Genomic DNA, 16,310 nt, shown 5'->3' on the forward strand with positions numbered 1-16,310 from the left:
TGAGTCAGTTCAAGGGATTTTCTCTTGTTTGGGATCATCTTTGGCTATGGTGCTGTGTATATGTCTTTTTCAGACAGTACTCGGAGAGAAGATGTGGAACATGTCGCACATGTGGAGATATGTGATCAAGGTATTGCTTGTTTCCTGTGGATTACCTCACCAGAAGAATGAGGTGTGAGTCCCTGAGATGATGTGAGAGAAAATCAGAGAGGTGATAACAAGCAATCTTGTTAACTGCTACCTCTCTTTGGGAGTGGGTGAGGCAGGATATACAACATAAACAGATAGCATCTCTTCCCAGGAATGGCATAACAGAGTGTGTGTTTGGGTGGGGGGTGGGGGAAGCAGGGTTTCCCTGGGAAAGATGCAAAGCTGGCTGTTTTTGATCTCCTGAGAGGCAGGAAGAGATCATTACAGTGAAAAGTTAAAGGTTTCAAGGTGATAGGGGAGAGCCCAGCCGGTGTAGGTCAGTGATTGAGCGTGGACCTATGAACCAGGAGCTCACGGTTCAATTCCTCTGATAGGACATATGTTCGGATTTTAGCTTCCATCCCCAGTAGGGGGTGTGCAGGAGGCAGCTGATCAATGATTCTTTCTCATCATCAATGTTTCTCTCTCTCTCTCTCTCTCTCTCTCCCCCCCCCCTTCTCCCTCTCTGAAATCAATAAAAATGTATTTTTTAAAAAAGGTGAAGGAGCAGAGTTGGAATAACCCTCCAGAGACAGGAGATAAGAGGATGTGACCAAGAGTAAATGGAGAAGAAGTCTCTTTCTGAATGTGTCCCTCAATCATGTGCCTTTAGGCCAACACTACCCACCGTGTACCATCTGTTGAGTCCATAAAAGCAAGAGCAGTCCCATCTCAGTAGTCCTCACTTCACCTTCCATCTGTTCCAGCTTTGCCCAATTCCTGATCCTTGGATTGTCTCCTGTTTTCACCCTTGTTCTGCCTTCTGGATTAGCCACCTGGACTTGGTTTTCTCAATTTTTTTCTCTCGATATTTTCTAAGGACTTTGGTTCATTTTCATAAATCTCCCCTCTGGCAAGTCTCACCCAGGACGCAATGATTACCATTTGGCAAGGGCCTTATCTAGATCTTTCCTGACTCCTCATTAAGTGGTGTGCAACCCATCCGAAGTGAATAATACACCTTTTGAGGAACAAGCAGAACATGCCATGCATCTCAGAAAAATGAAGAACCACTGATGATGGCTGATTTAATCATCCTTATACCTGCCACAGAAAGAAGAGGTGTATGTTGGAGGTTAGTGCTTTACTCATGGTGACACACTGTGGTGGTGTATCATGGTTAGTAAGGAGATGACTGCTTTCTTGAAGAATATGTAGAAAATATGACAGGGAGGCTTCAAACGCTCACCACCACTTCCGTCGTTATCACACTGAACAGTCATGGAGTCTGCTGAGCCCACAGCTACTTCTGAGGAAAACTGTACCCCTCCCACAGGCTTGCTGACCAGCCTGCCCTCAGGCACCATGTTTTCTATTACATGATCCCCTCTAGCAATAGCTGATTGGATAGGGGTACACGCCTAACTAAATAACAGCCTACTCATCAATGTCCCATCAAAGGTATGAATTAGACCAGGACTGGCCTACCCATTGGCCTGGGGCAAACAGGTTTTCCCAGAAAGCAGCAAGGAGATTGAAACACAGTCATGGGCCGCTTACTGACGGGTATCCATTCTAAGAAATGTACTGGTAGACAATTCCATCGTTATGCCTACATCATAGAGTGACTTACACAAACCTAGATGGTGCCGCCTACTACTGCAATTGTATGTGCTATACTTTTACATGACTGGCAGCACAGTAGGTTTGTTTACACCAGCATCACCACAGACATGTGAATAATGTGTTGCGCTGTGATGTTATGACAGTTATGACATCACTAAGCGATAGGAATTCCCTAGTTTCATTATATTCTTATGGGACCCCCGGCATATATGCAGTCTATTCTTGACCAAAACATCACTATGCCGTGCGTGAATCTAGATTCCTGTTCCTGAAATTTTGAATAGAGATACATGGAGCAAGTCAGGCAGAGGGCAGCCTGGGGTAATGCTGAAAGCCTGCTCAGTGAGAGGGGCACGGAGCAGCTGTGAGCAAGCCGAAGTCCCAAATGCAAAGAAGCTATGAGGCAGAGAAAAGATAACCACAAGATGAATCCAGGTCAGAATCAGAGGAGAAAATGCACCCAGAGAAGCTAATTTGTGAGAATTTTTTGCAACAGAAAGTGTCTAACAAAAACTACACTGTGTTGTTGATTTGTTTGGAAAATTTACACTTAAACCTGTGGATTTTGATGCCATGAGTGAGAAACTAATTCTGAGAGATTCCTCACACTCCCATCAACACATCCACCCCTCATCCTGGTGGGGCCTCAGCCCAGAGTCCAAGCAGAGTCCAACGTACCAAAGGTCTAAATATTTGAGTTATAAGTCAAGCCACCAAACTGTTAAATAAAACATATTTAACCCTCCTATCTTGATAAGAATAAGTGTATAAGTTAAAAGTACTCTTTCATTATGATCTGGAAGGCCAGGTTCCATTTGGAATACTTGGATGGAACTTTTGCTCAACTTTGAGGTGCCAAAGTTTAAAGGAAGATCATGATAGGCTACAGCATGTTTAAAAGGTCTGAAGAAGAACCCAAAAAGCGCATTTGCTTGTCAGCCTCTAACAACTAGAATGTAAACACCATGAAGGCAAAGATGCTTGTGTTGTTCGCAGCTATATCCTCGTGCCTAGAACACAGCCTGACACCTTGTAGGCATTCAGAGATATGTGTTGAGTTAGTCTATGTTTTTTCCAAGGACTTTTTCTAGACCATGTATTCCTTTCACTGAAAGGGAAGTGCTGTAGGCAGCTGGGTAGTTTGGGGAAGCTGGTTGAGAATGAAAACAATTTGTGGCGGGCTTGCTGAGTGACTCGGAGAGAGCACAAACGCATTATGGTGACTGTGTGGTAGCCTGGGTTGAGACTGGGTGAAGAACTTCATGTCCTCAGTCACCGCATTTCCAATTCACCAAGCACGTGGGACTTTGAGGTGTGAGCAGGGCCTGAGTTTTTGTGAGTCATGTCTTTTGTCAAACCATGAAGAATGATAATATGAAACTGGGCTTTAAGCCATAGATTTTAGGCCTGGAAGGAAACTTCGAAATTTTTAATTACCATGCACTCAAATGACAACCGAGGCCTGCAGAGTTGTAAAAGGACGAGTTCAGGTCACACAAGTAGCTAAGGGTGGAACCAGGACTTGAAACTGGACTTTTCTATATTCCACACTGACCCCTGGAGTGGGAAAGAATCTTTGAAGGTCAAAGGCTGGGGATACAAACACACACACATACACACACACACACACGTACATGTACATATGTATGTATTGGCACTAGATCTTTTACTGGTGAACTTCTTATGTTCTTTACAAATAGATCTTTTGCCCCAACTTTCCTAAGTCAACTTTCATTGTATTGTTTCACTGCATCTACTGGGATGTCTTACTGTTTCTTTCTCAAATAACATCCAGGTTTGTATGCATGCTGGTCCAAGAGAACACCATAGTATTTCCAAATTGTCTGCTTAGTAACCAGAGGTGGGCAAACTTTTTGACTCGAGGGCCACAATGGGTTCTTAAACTGGACCGGAGGGCTGGAACAAAAGCATGGATGGAGTGTTTGTGTGAACTAATATAAATTCAAAGTAAACATCATTACATAAAAGGTCTTTTTTTTTTTTAGTTTTATTCATTTCAAATGGGCTGGATCCGGCCCGCGGGCCGTAGTTTGCCCACGGCTGGCTTAGACTATAACCAGCAGGCCTGTCTCTTTAATCATAAGTAAGCCCTAATGCAGTGATGGCAAACCTTTTGAGCTCGGCATGTCAGCATTTTGAAAAACCCTAACTTAACTCTGGTGTCGTGTCACATATAGACATTTTTTGATATTTGCAACCATAGTAAAACAAAGACTTATATTTTGATATTTATTTTATATATTTAAATGCCATTTAACAAAGAAAAATCAACCAAAAAATGAGTTTGCTTGTCACCTCTGACACACATGTCATAGGTTCGCCATCACTGCCCCAATGAGTCCAAACCCATGAGCTCTCTCCCTGCTTCATTCTACTTCATGGTCATCAAATGTGCTCAGCAGCACCTGTGTTATAAAAAGGAGCTTCTGCTTGCAAAAGAGTGTGATTAAAGAACTTAAACACAATGAACATTTGCACAATACTTGAAAATTGTTTCACAAAGCTGTTTATTTGGCCCTCACACTGTCTCTGAGATAGAAGGGCAGGTTTTATTAGGGTGACTCTATAGGTGAAGAAGCTGAGACTGACAGAAACGGAGTGACGCCCGAGATCACACGACCAAATCCAGCTGTGTTTGGGCTTGGGGGAGAGCAGGTATCTGTAAAAAATCCCGCCCCCATGTGACAATATGTGCAGGCAGGGTTGGGTCCCACTGCTCTAGAGAACAAACAACTGCCAGCCCTCCCTTCGTGGGGTATCCTCACCACATCTCCCCTTCACATCCATTTGTCTGAGCAGTAGGTAATGTTCTGTGGGAAGAAACATTGCCACCCTCCCCTGGTTTCAGAGCTTCCGCTTCAATGTAAACTGATCCTATCAATTTCTGAGCATCACACACTCCACACTCGGTGCCTTCTTTGAGGTGCTATGGAGAGAGGCCTGTTTCCATGGCAAGAGCAGGTGCTGTGACTAGGCCTTGGGAGGGCTCTGAGCGATGGGAGTCAAATTCTGATATTTCCTTTAAACTGAATGCTTTTGTTTAAAAAAGGAAAGTGCTCATTATTTTCAGGAATCAGAGAAGGTAACTCTTCAGCTGCCTGGCGCACCGTGCTCTGTAGCTCTGTGATCTGACACCCAGCGTTGTGAGGGCTACACAGCAAGGCAAGGAGTGACTTCAAGAGCCAAGTGGCCAGGGGCAGCCACCTGCCTATGAAAGGCCACACGTTCCAAAACCAAGGCCCCCACGTTCTCTCCTATTCCTCTCCCCTGTCATCTGCCCTTTCGCTGGCTGTTTCGCGGTCGTTCCCCACAACCACCGAAATTGCAGAAGTAACATATACTCATAGTAGAATTGGAAAAGAGAAATAAGCATAAAGAGCCCAGCCGGTGTGGCTCAGTGGTTGAGCGTCCACCTATGAACCAGCAGGTCACGGTTTGACTCCTAGTCAGAGCACATGCCCAGGTTGCGGGCTCAATCCCCAGTAGAGGGCCTGCAGGAGGCAGCTGATCAATGATACTCTTTCATCATTGATGTTTCTCTTTCTCCCTCCCTCTCCCTCTCTGAAATGAATAAAAATATATTTTAAAAAGAGAAATAAGCATAAAGATATTTAATCACTTTCAATGAGAGAAAATGACTGATACCATTTTGAATTGAGTTCACTCATCATTGTGGAATTAGCATTCCTGAAACTCACTTTATCAATCCAAGTTTTGTAAAAACAGTGAGCAGATCACATAAATTGATAGGTCTTCTGCAAAGTAAATTGTAGGCAATGTTCTGTGGGAACATTCAGTTCAAGTTCAATTTTGGAGATCCCACAACCCGAGAAGCAAAGGTCTGTGGCAGAGGGAGAGGTAGTCACCAAATATTCCATCTGCCCCACACAGTTCCCTGCGGTTCGGCTGGGCCACGTGACAAGCTGTGGCCAGAACCCAAGATGAAACAGTATAGTTAGTGTGAAAGGAGAAGAATGATAAAGTGAGGATATGGGCTTTTCTGAGGTGAAACAGAGGTCTCAATTGCATAGTGAAAGTACCATAATTTATAGAAATAAAATGTTGTACCTACATTTTATAAAGTGAAATTCAAGTGGAGTCTAATTTAGCTCCTAGTCTTTTCAGTCATACCCAAGTTAGCACTATAGCCAGGAAAGTTCAGTTTAATGTATGTTTTCAGGGTGTTCCCCCACCAGTCATAAAGGCAACCTGCCCCTGCTGCTTTACAAAGGGAGAAGAGTTCCTGTGAATCCGTGAAATCGAAGGTCAGCAGCGGGGCTGTGAGCTGCGTGGGCACCGTGTGGTCAGTGCATGGTGACGTGTGGTAAAATCAGAGGAGCCTTCTGCTCCAATTTCTTCACGTCAGCCCGTTCTGCCCTCTGCCCAGTGTGCTCGCTGGTGAGCAAGATGTTCCAAAATAGACTTCAGCACAACGACCTTTCTTCCCAGTCTATTTCCATTTGCAAACCACTGATTGAAATATCTGGGACTGACCGTGAAACTGATGACACAGGAGGCCAATTCCATTACATGTTGGAGTTAATTTCATATCTCCGCCTCCCCCACCCCTGGGGAATACTAACAAATAAATTTTAAAATTACTAATTTTTCTTCTTCTGGCAAATCAGTAAGAAATACTTTCTATGAATTTGCTAAATTTTCTAAGAGCATTCTCTGTCCCAGTGAAGCATGTGACGATATCAAAATGTATTTTGATCGTGCAGGAAATTTATCAGATTACTGGTTTTTTTTGTAATGTCTTTGTCAGGTTTTGGCAGTAGGGTTGTGCCAAAACCTGACAAATTACTGTGACTTTCTTCCTTCCTTCCTCTCTTTTTATTCTGCTCTAATGATCTAGACAAGGAAGATGGAAGGGGTGGGTTTTTTGTTGTTGTTGTTCCTCCCGCTCCCCAACCCTATCCTTCCTCCTTTATTTTCTGAAATAATCTGTATAACATTGATGTTATTTCTTCTTAAATGTTTGATAGAATTCACAGTGAAATTTTGTGACCGGGAGGTCTCTCTCTCTCTCTCTCTCTCTCTTCCTCCCTTCCTCCCTCCCTCCACCTGTGTGTTTGTGTCCAGACTTTATAGGTTTTTTTTCTGCAAAAAGACTGGCCAGTTGGAACTCACTCTACCATACTGGAAAAGGAAAAGGAAGTTTATCAATTTAAAACATAACTTTTACATTTCTTTGATTTCTTTGGCAAGCATCTATCCAGTAATATGTCCTATGTGATCACTGTATGTGAAGCAGTTTGCTAACAGTGGAGCTATAAAGATGCTCCTAAGGCACTGGTGGTCTGGTGTGGAGATGGGCAAGACAATCCGACGATACAGTTCAGAATGGCAAGTGCTCTGCACAGGTTGCTCCAGGCACTACCAAGAGGGAGAGGTAACCCCAAATGGCCACAACAGAGAAGGCATATTGAAGAGATGACGTCACCCTAGAATTCCAAACTGATGCATGTCATAAACCCTGGTTGCTTCATCCAAGACAAGCTAAAAGTAAACGGTATCCTGTATCTAGTCAGGATTTTGGGGCCATATAAAGAAGACAAAAATGACAGCTGTGTTCCAGGACATCAAAGGGCATTTTACAGATATTTTCACATTTAGCTAAACATCCCAGTAGTAAATTTATTAATATCTGCCCGGGTCAAATGTGCCCTTTTCGAATAAAGCTTATTGATGTTACAATAAAATATTTCCCACAGTGAAATATTCTGAAATCTTCTCCTATGTGCACCCTTTATCCATCATCATGGAAACCACAAATTCTGTGGGAGGAGAAGTAAAATTGATATAACAGACACTTCCCTAATGCAGAGCTATGTCGTTGGAGGGGTCCTGCTGTCTTCTCTGTGCTCTTATATATCTCAATGCTCAGTATTGAGAAGGCAAAACGGCTAATTCCAATGTAACCCTGATGTTTGGGGGGCTACCAATCTGCATCTGTGCCAGCAATCTAATGTACATTCTTGATAATCTATGATTAAGTCACTGCCCCTTTCTCCAGATTCTGGTCTTGCAAGACCTGTTACCTAAAGGCTCACATTTTACAGAGGCCATAAACCATGAACAATACACAACCCCCGGAGGGGGTTATCAGCGCTGGCGCCAGGCCAGGCCCTTAGATACGATCTCAAGACCCCCATCCCAACCCACCGGGCTTTTTGAAAAGTCCACGAAAGGTTGGGAAGTCCCATCCATATTTGGGGGACAAAGAAACCAAAGGGGATAAAAGAAGCGCTTCCACCATATTGGTTTGCTCAGACTCTGGAGGCAACTCCTCTGAGACTGGCGGCGTAATAAACCTGTGTAACTCCATTTCCCTAAGTGTCGCTTGGGTTTCTTCGGTCTTCTACAACAGTATCTGCCACCAGGCACTGAGGGATCAAGACCTTGGCCCTGGTTAGAGTGTCATCCTGATATGACAAGGTTGTGGGTTTGATCCCCGGTCAGGGCACATACAAGAGTCAAGCAATGAATGCATCAATAAATGCAACAACAAATCTCTCTCTCTCTTTCTCTCTCTCTCTCTCTCTCTCTCTCTCTCTCTCTCCCTCTCCCTCTCTCCCTCCCTCCCTCCCTCCTGCCCTCTCTTCTAATTTCTAAAAAATCAATTAAAAAAAGAAAAGAAAAAAAGACCTCACTAGACACCTAGGCACTGATGGTCCTCTCCTTACCCAACTCAGGTGGCATAGCTCCTGCACACTAACCGAGGGACCAGGGAGAGGCACAATATTCAAGAGATTGCAAGATTTCACCTGGTAGCTCTGTTTAACGATTAGAATGTATTGTTTAAAGAGGTCAGAGACATTAGCTAATTTCAAAGAACAATGTAGGATAAATATGGAGCCCGAGGATAGTTTTGACTCCTGGCACCCATCACTTGGTCAGGAAATCCAGAAGAGCTTCTCCAGTTTCAATGGAAACCACCCTCAATGATGTGTTGATTTGACAGGTTATTTTATAACTGAGTTAAGTTTTTTTTTTTTTTTGACAGGATGTGTATTAAATTAAGATTGTGTCTATAAGATTTTGTCTCTGTTGTGAAACGTGCCAAATAATTTATAAATAATATTTAGCAGCATCTCTTCATGTAATCACCTTTAATGAAAGGCTACCTGCCAGGATATGACCTTCTCTTGGGTTCCATGCTCTCTTTTCCAGCTAAGTTACCTCATTAGCATCTCCCTCCGGGGGAGTGGGCTCCTGCCTCAGCTCTCCCGCTGGCTCTCTCTGAAGCCGGCTCCTGCCCCAGCAGGCCCAGTAGAAGAGGCTTCCCGTTAGTTAAAGGTTTTCCTGTCTGGTGCCTGGGGTCTGCCACCCAAGACATAGGCCTTGTTACTCACTCCTACCTAAGCTACATTGGCAGCCTTGACCTTGTTCTTACCCTCAGCTTCATCGTCCCAGCATGGATACAACTTCTGGGTCCCAGCTTGGCCTCAGGTCTACTGTGTTGGGCTCCTTTTGCTTTATCCATAGCTGTGACTTCCTTCTTTCCCTTCCTTCCTCCCTCCCTTCCTTCCTCCCTTCCTTCCTCCCTCCCTCCCTTCCTTCCTCCCTTCCTTCCTTCCTTCTTTCCTTCTTTCCTTCCTTCCACTCTTTATTCTGCTCATTAATGATCTAGATAAGGAAGATGGAAGGGGTGGGGTTTTTTTGTTGCTGTTCCTCCCACTCCCCAAAATACCAGGGGCACAAGTCAGTCCATTCTACGTTCTCTGTCTGAGGTAGGTCCTTAAGACCCATAGAAGGGGTAGAAGGTAGCTATATGGATTCAGTTTGTATCCGGACCTTTTCCAGCGCCTTTCTGTCCAGCTGTCGCTTACGGACAATTACAAGGCAAAGGAAGACCAAGGCCACACCACGACAGCCCCTTCAAGTTTCCAGAGTAAGTGTTGTTCCATCGGAGCTGAGCGGCAGCTTTTGAACCCATTCCTCTTAGATAGGCTGCCGAGGGTTTCTCCACACCCTGTGGAGTCACGTGCAGGGTGGTTGCAGCCTGGAGTTTAGAACGTGGGGCACCCTCTTCTGCCGCCACAAACTCTTCCAGCAGCCAGCACAGCCAGTGAGTGCTCACGGACAGCTTCTCCCCACCCGCGCCTCTGCCTGGCAGCGCTTTAAGGTGACCAAGCAGCGCAGAGCGACCAGGAGAGGTGGTGGCGCTGGGGGAGGCCACCCTCCCCGCACCTGCAGGCGCTCCGGGTCGCACTGTGGGACGCAGGGGCCTGCTGGGCTGGTCTGTGGCTCCCGCGGAGCAGAACGCAGAGCAGAGGAGCGCTCACCCTGCAGCCTTCCGGGAAGTCCCAGGTCAGGACTGCGAAATGCTGGGATTGCCTCAGGTCAAAGGCTCTAGCAGCGGTTCTCAACCTGTGGGTCGCGACCCCTTTGGCGGTCCAACGACCCTTTCACAGGGGTCGCCTAAGACCATCCTGCATATCAGATATTTACATTACGATTCATAACAGTAGCAACATTACAGTTATGAAGTAGCAACGAAAATAATTTTATGGTTGGGTCACAACATGAGGAACTGTATTTAAAGGGCCAGAAGGTTGAGAACCACTGCGAGGTCCCCATGGCCCCGACGACGACGACTGAGAAGAGCTGATCTGCTTCTTGGGAGAGGCCATAGGGCCCTAGGAGCCACCTCCCACCCCCGCCCCCACCCCCGCCTCCACTACCACGCGGCCCTTGCCCTGAGAAGGCTCCTGGGCGCGGCCCTAGGGCGGGCTGACCGCTGTTTCCCACAGCTCGCTGTGACACTTTCTATCTTATCTTTCACTCTGAGAGACCACGGGATATATGAAGTTGAATTCTTTGCACCATTACAGGGGAAAGGGCAGGCGTGTTGGAGGAGGTCATCAAGAGGACGGGACCGCAGGTTGACCTGTGAGCGGGACCTGCACAGCCGGGGGCTCCTCATGCCCTCCCCTGCCCTTGGAATGTGCATTCTGCCCACGGTTCCCGCCGTAGAAGCTGTTTCCAAGAATGCAGCCTTGAGAGAGCGCCGAGGGGCTGGTACCATCTGGACTAACACGTGACTGAGCCCAGTTAAGGCCGCTACATAAACTTGAGATTGTAGTGGGCAGGTTCGGATGATTACATCACCTGCGGCTGGCTGCCCGAGGCAAGTCCCATATGTAAGTTCCCTGCTTGTTAAACCTGCCACCTACCAATCTGGAGTGCCCCTTTCTTCGGTCCCTCCTGGCCCTCTGGGTACAGGGGCCAGTTTGTGAACCAACAAATGGTTGAGAGAATAGTGGGTGGAAGTGGTACTGAGAATTACTGGCTTCTCGTTGAATGCAGCGCCCTCTGTGGGGTGCCGCCCTTCAGTTCTTACATATCCAGTTCTCACTGCAGCCTGGAAAATAGTGGTTATTGACATTTTTACAGACGAGGAAGCTGAGACACAGAGAGCTTAAGTCATTTGCCCAAGGCCACACATACAGACAGTAGGCAAACTAATCTCTCTGAGCCTTAGTTTCCTTGTCTGTAGAATGGAACTTTGTAGTACCTGTTTTCTAGAGTTGTTGTGAGGCCTAAATAAATGTACACATGTGCATGGGATCCGTACCAGGTAAGTGCTCAACAGTTCTTAGCAACACTGGTTTTTGCTTGAATGATTTGGAGACAAGGCAATCCTATATAATAAAAGGTTAATATGCAAATTGACCGAACGGTGGAACAACTGGTCATTATAACCGCACTGACCACCAAGGGGCAAACGCTCAATGCAGAAGCTGCCCCCTGGTGGTCAGAGTGTTCCCACAGGGGGAGCATTGCTCAGCCAGAAGCCAGGCTCATGGCTGGCGAGCACAGAGGCGGTGACGGGAGCCTCTCCCGCCTCCACAGCAGCGCTAAGGATGACCGACTGATGGGGAGCAGGCCTAAGCCATCAGTAGAACATCCCTTGAGGGCTCTCGGACTGCGAGAGGGTGCAGGCCAGGCTGAGGGACCCCCACCCCCACGAGTGTATGAATTTCGTGCACCGGACCTCTAGTATCTCTATAAGCAAGAAGGTGAGAACCAGGAGCTGAGATGTACAGGAAGCCATCTTTGTCCCCAGGTGGAGACAGCCTGCCTGACAACAGAGCCCATAGCAAAGAAAGCAGAATCGAGACACTAAGTAAGACTTTAATGTTGTCTGGGTCCCCCGAATTGTCTGTTCCCAAAGCAGGATGCAACCCTGGATGTCCTAGTTATCTCTTTTATTCTTAAATAAGTTTGAGTTGGGTGTCTGTGACTTTCACCTAAAGGAGCCTTAAGAGAGTTCAAGGCAGAAACTTCTAGAAAAACATAACATATTATAAGGATTTCGCTTTATACCATATGTCAAGGCAGCATAATGCCAGTTTTCAATCTGTGCTCAGAGTTCTGCAATAGAAGAAAATCATTTGGTTCCATTGACTTTTGAGGATGTCAAACTGCTAATAAGTTTGATTTTTTAAAATATGTTTTTATTGATTTTTAGAGAGAGAGGAAGGAAGAGGGAGAAACATCACATGGATCGTTTGCCTCCCACATGCACCCAGACACAGAGTCAAACCCACAACCTAGGCATGTGCCCTGACCCATGATCAGCGACCTTTCGGTGAACGGGATGACACTCAACTGACTGAGCCACACTGGCCAGGGCTGTTAGACTTTTTTTTTAACAAATGGTTTAAGAGTTGAAAGGATGGTTCTGGATTAGCAGAGCTCCTTTGTTATACAAGGTTTTAAAGTTTGGCAGGATCATAGAGATCTTGATGTCTAACTCCTTTATTTTCTAACTGAGTACATTGAAGCCTGGAGAGGCTAAGTAACTGGGACAAGTGATTAATCTTCTTAGGAGGAAAAAACCGAATTCTAAACTCGTGCTGCCATTTGAATTCTCTATGATTTTTGGATTTTCAGCAATATAAGCTACAATAGCATCTTTTTCTACATAGATATGCAGAATTGAAGAGAGTCAGCAGCTGATGTCAGCTCTCCCGACTCCTAACCTAGTTTGGTTTTCCCATTGTATCATGCTTCCTCCTGTAAGTAAACAATTTCTCATGCCTGCTACATTTACTTAATACACTATAGCAGCATCTAGCAAATGTGTAGAACTCTGACCCTGCAGGATGTTACTAGAATGGGGTAATGTGGAAAAAGAGGATCTATATTTAAATATATTTATGAATTAAATGGATTTCTTCTTTTAAAATATATTTTATTGATTTTTTTACAGAGAAGAAAGGAGAGAGAGTTAGAAACATCGATGAGAGAGAAACATCAATCAGCTGCCTCCTGCACACCCACAGGGGATGTGCCCGCAACCAAGGTACATGCCCTTGACTGGAATCAAACCCGGGACCCTTCAGTCCGCAGGCTGATGCTCTATCCACTGAGCCAAACCAGTCAGGGCTAAATGGATTTCTTTATTGCAGTATTTCTCAGAGCCATTAATAAGTTATTTTGCCTTACAAATTGCTAGATACGGGATACAATGTTTTCAAAGCTTATTTCACTCCAGATCTAGTGATCTGGGGTAAGCTGATGGGAGGTCTTACTTTTTACATTTTTTTCAAGAGCCATTTTTCGCAGTGATTTAATTATGCCCTTTTCTTGGCTGTCCTTCTTTTGGGTCTTCTTATTTATTTATTTATTATTAATCCTTACCCAAGGATATTTTTCCCCTATTTATTTTCAGAGAGAGTGGAAGGGAGGGGAAGAGACAGAGAGAGAGAAACATCAATGTGAGAGAGACACATGGATTGGTTGCCTCCCGTCACCCTTCAGCCCGCAGGCCAACGTTCTAACCACTGAACAACCCTGGCTAGGGCTGGGTCTTCATTTTTAAATTCTTACCATCAATTCTCATACTTCCTCCCATCCTTCTATTTCTCCAAGTTTCTATATTTGGCTGCTTTTCTGGTGGTGATGTTCTTTCTCAGTCTCTTTATGTGTGGCCTTTTATTTTGGAGCTAAGGAGAAGGTGGGGCAAAGTCTCTGGTAGATTTAAGGAAGGCTGGCCAGCGTGGGCTCACTCTGAGGGCAGGATCAGCGTTGACTTGTTTCTCAATATCCCCATGCCCCAACGTGGGCTTTGGGGAAGAGCAGCACATACAGAGAGATGCCTTCAAGAACTTGCCCAGCGGTGCTGTGAGAGCCACAGCTCCTCTTGTTGAGTCTACTCATTCTTCCAGGCACATGCCCAGCAGCAAGGCACTTCTGCAACCTACTCAGGCTCCAGAAGCCTCTCACCTAACTTCCAGTATCACAAGCAAGTCCGTTCCCAGCTCAGCCAGTGGCCTCTTCTCTCCTGACAAGCTGGCAGTCCGTCCAGGTTGGCATTTGTATGTTGACTAGGAAAATCAGCCTTTCCTAGTGAGATTTGCAGCAGCTGTCAGTGAGTATGGTGATGTCTTTTATCTTTCTAAAATGTTCTTTCGTGTTTTCTACATTTGCCTTGCTGTGTCCTCAGATTTCTCGCAGTGATTTTGAGTACATCTTACACATGGGTAGGATGTATCTTCCTTTGTAGTTTCACACTCAAAATCCCCTTATTTTCACAGACCTAATGGCAGAGGTGGGAGTATCACTGTGCTTCTTCCACCGGCAAAACCATGCTTGCAGCAACATTAACGCTGATCCAATGAAATGAACACCCCTGACTTTTCTCCTTCTTACAGTTTTTCCCTAACATTTTTCACGTTCATTCTGGAACAGAGATGCATTTTATGCACATCTCTCATCTGAGGAGTTTCAGGAATACTAACCAGGCCTTTGACTTCACTACAGAGACCAACAAAGCCAAACAAACAAGTTCAAAGGCCAGTTGTGCATTATGGATAGGAGGAGATCTGGACACACTTTACACTCATCAATGTTCATTTCAAATTTTGACGCTATCTACAAGAAAAGTTGTTGGTAGGTGTGTTTTTAGTATTTTTCACTTTAATGGCTTTCCTAGAGTCATACATACCCTTTCACTATTTTATATGGAACCAAACTTCGTATGGCTGATTCTTTTCACATCCTACTGTTAGCTAGCAGCTACTCATTTGTTATTTTTAAACATTTCAGTGTACTTTGGGATTTGGTACATAGGCAGAAAGCTGTGACCAGCCAGCAGAATATCCCATGTACTACCCCACCCAGCCTCGTCACCCTCACAGGTACAATTGAAGGAACCTGCAGCAGAAAGGAGGTCTGATCTGATAACACCTAGATCCAGGAAAGAAGATGCCAAAGAAGGGTACTCCTGCGATAAACCCAAGAATCATGAACCTGATGAGTTTGACTTACCTGACCATTCCTTAAAATTTAAGTAAGTTACTTGTTTGGGCTTAGCTATCATATTCAGGTGTTAAATTTAATCTCTGAAGACTTAGGTGGTTTGAAATCAGAATGTTCATAAGTACACAACTTCTTTCCCTTTGCAAGTTGCATCCAAACTCTATAACTGACCCAGATTTAAGGACTTGGCCTGGACCACAGGGCAAGTTGAGGCAGAGACAGGATTTAGGTTCAGAAAGCCTCCAGTTTTGATCTGGCTTTGACTACACAGCAAGTCCAATCTCCTGGTTTCCTGTCTTACCTGGGTTCCAAATAAAGCCTTAAAAAAACCTTGGTCAATAAAGCTTCAGGCTTTCAGTGTGAGAATCCAGGCTTTAAGTCTGTTCAAGACAATGTCTCTGTTCCTTTCTTCTATCATAACAGATACTTTATAAGGGATAGCCCTATGTCTTCCTGAATTCCCAGCACATAGTGAGTGTAATATTTGGATACTTTCAGCTGCAAGTAACAGGAAACCCAACTCAAAATAGCTTAAATTAGAAGGGCAATGATCCTATCTAATAAAGAGGGAATATGCAAATTGACCATCACACCATCACAAAGATGGCTGAGCCCACAGTGGAGGCGGGGTTTCCATAACACAAGATGGCTGCACCCACAGCAGAGGCCGAATTCCCGTAACAAGCCTTAATGAGCAATCAGCAGGGGCCTGAGGCTGCGTGGTGTTGGGCCAGGGCAGAGGACCTGAGGCTGCACCCCCCGCCCAGTGGGGCTTGACGGGGGACCTGAGGCCACGGCCCCCACCCTGGCACCAGGCCAGGGGACCTGAGGCAGTGCCCCCCCCACCCCAGAGCCAGGCCAGGGGACCTGAGGCTGCACCCCTGCCCAGGGGGCTTGACAGGGGACCTCAGGCCACGCCCCCCGCCCCGGTGCTGGGCCAGAGGAATGGGACCAGAATGGTTGATTTTGAGCTGTGGTTCATACTCCTGGCAGCATATTTGACTATCTAGGGCTATATAGGAGACTTCTAAAAAATAACAATGCCAAGGACCACCTGCAGACATTCTGATTTTTAATTTGTTTGGGGAGGAGGGGCCTGGGATGTGTACTTTTTAAAGCCACCGTCAGTGACTCTAATATGCAGCCAGGATTAAGAACCACTCACTTATATTAATCAGGACTTATCCCTGAACCACAGCAGGGAGAAATGATATCAGAGGTCAGCCAGGAGGATGAGAGAAAAATGATTATTGGATAGG

At 45.5% G+C, this 16,310-nt stretch overlaps 1 pseudogene; it reads right to left on the reverse strand.

The window, feature by feature from the left end:
- Nucleotides 1-9,549: 9,549 nt before the first annotated feature.
- LOC139002460 (protein JTB pseudogene) lies at nt 9,550-15,068 on the reverse strand (annotated as a pseudogene).
- Nucleotides 15,069-16,310: the final 1,242 nt, after the last annotated feature.

This window comes from Myotis yumanensis, unplaced genomic scaffold (assembly GCF_028538775.1).
Source record: "Myotis yumanensis isolate MYYU_CA2020_CCGP unplaced genomic scaffold, mMyoYum1.0.hap1 SCAF_2, whole genome shotgun sequence".
NCBI classification, from domain to species: Eukaryota; Metazoa; Chordata; class Mammalia; order Chiroptera; family Vespertilionidae; genus Myotis; species Myotis yumanensis.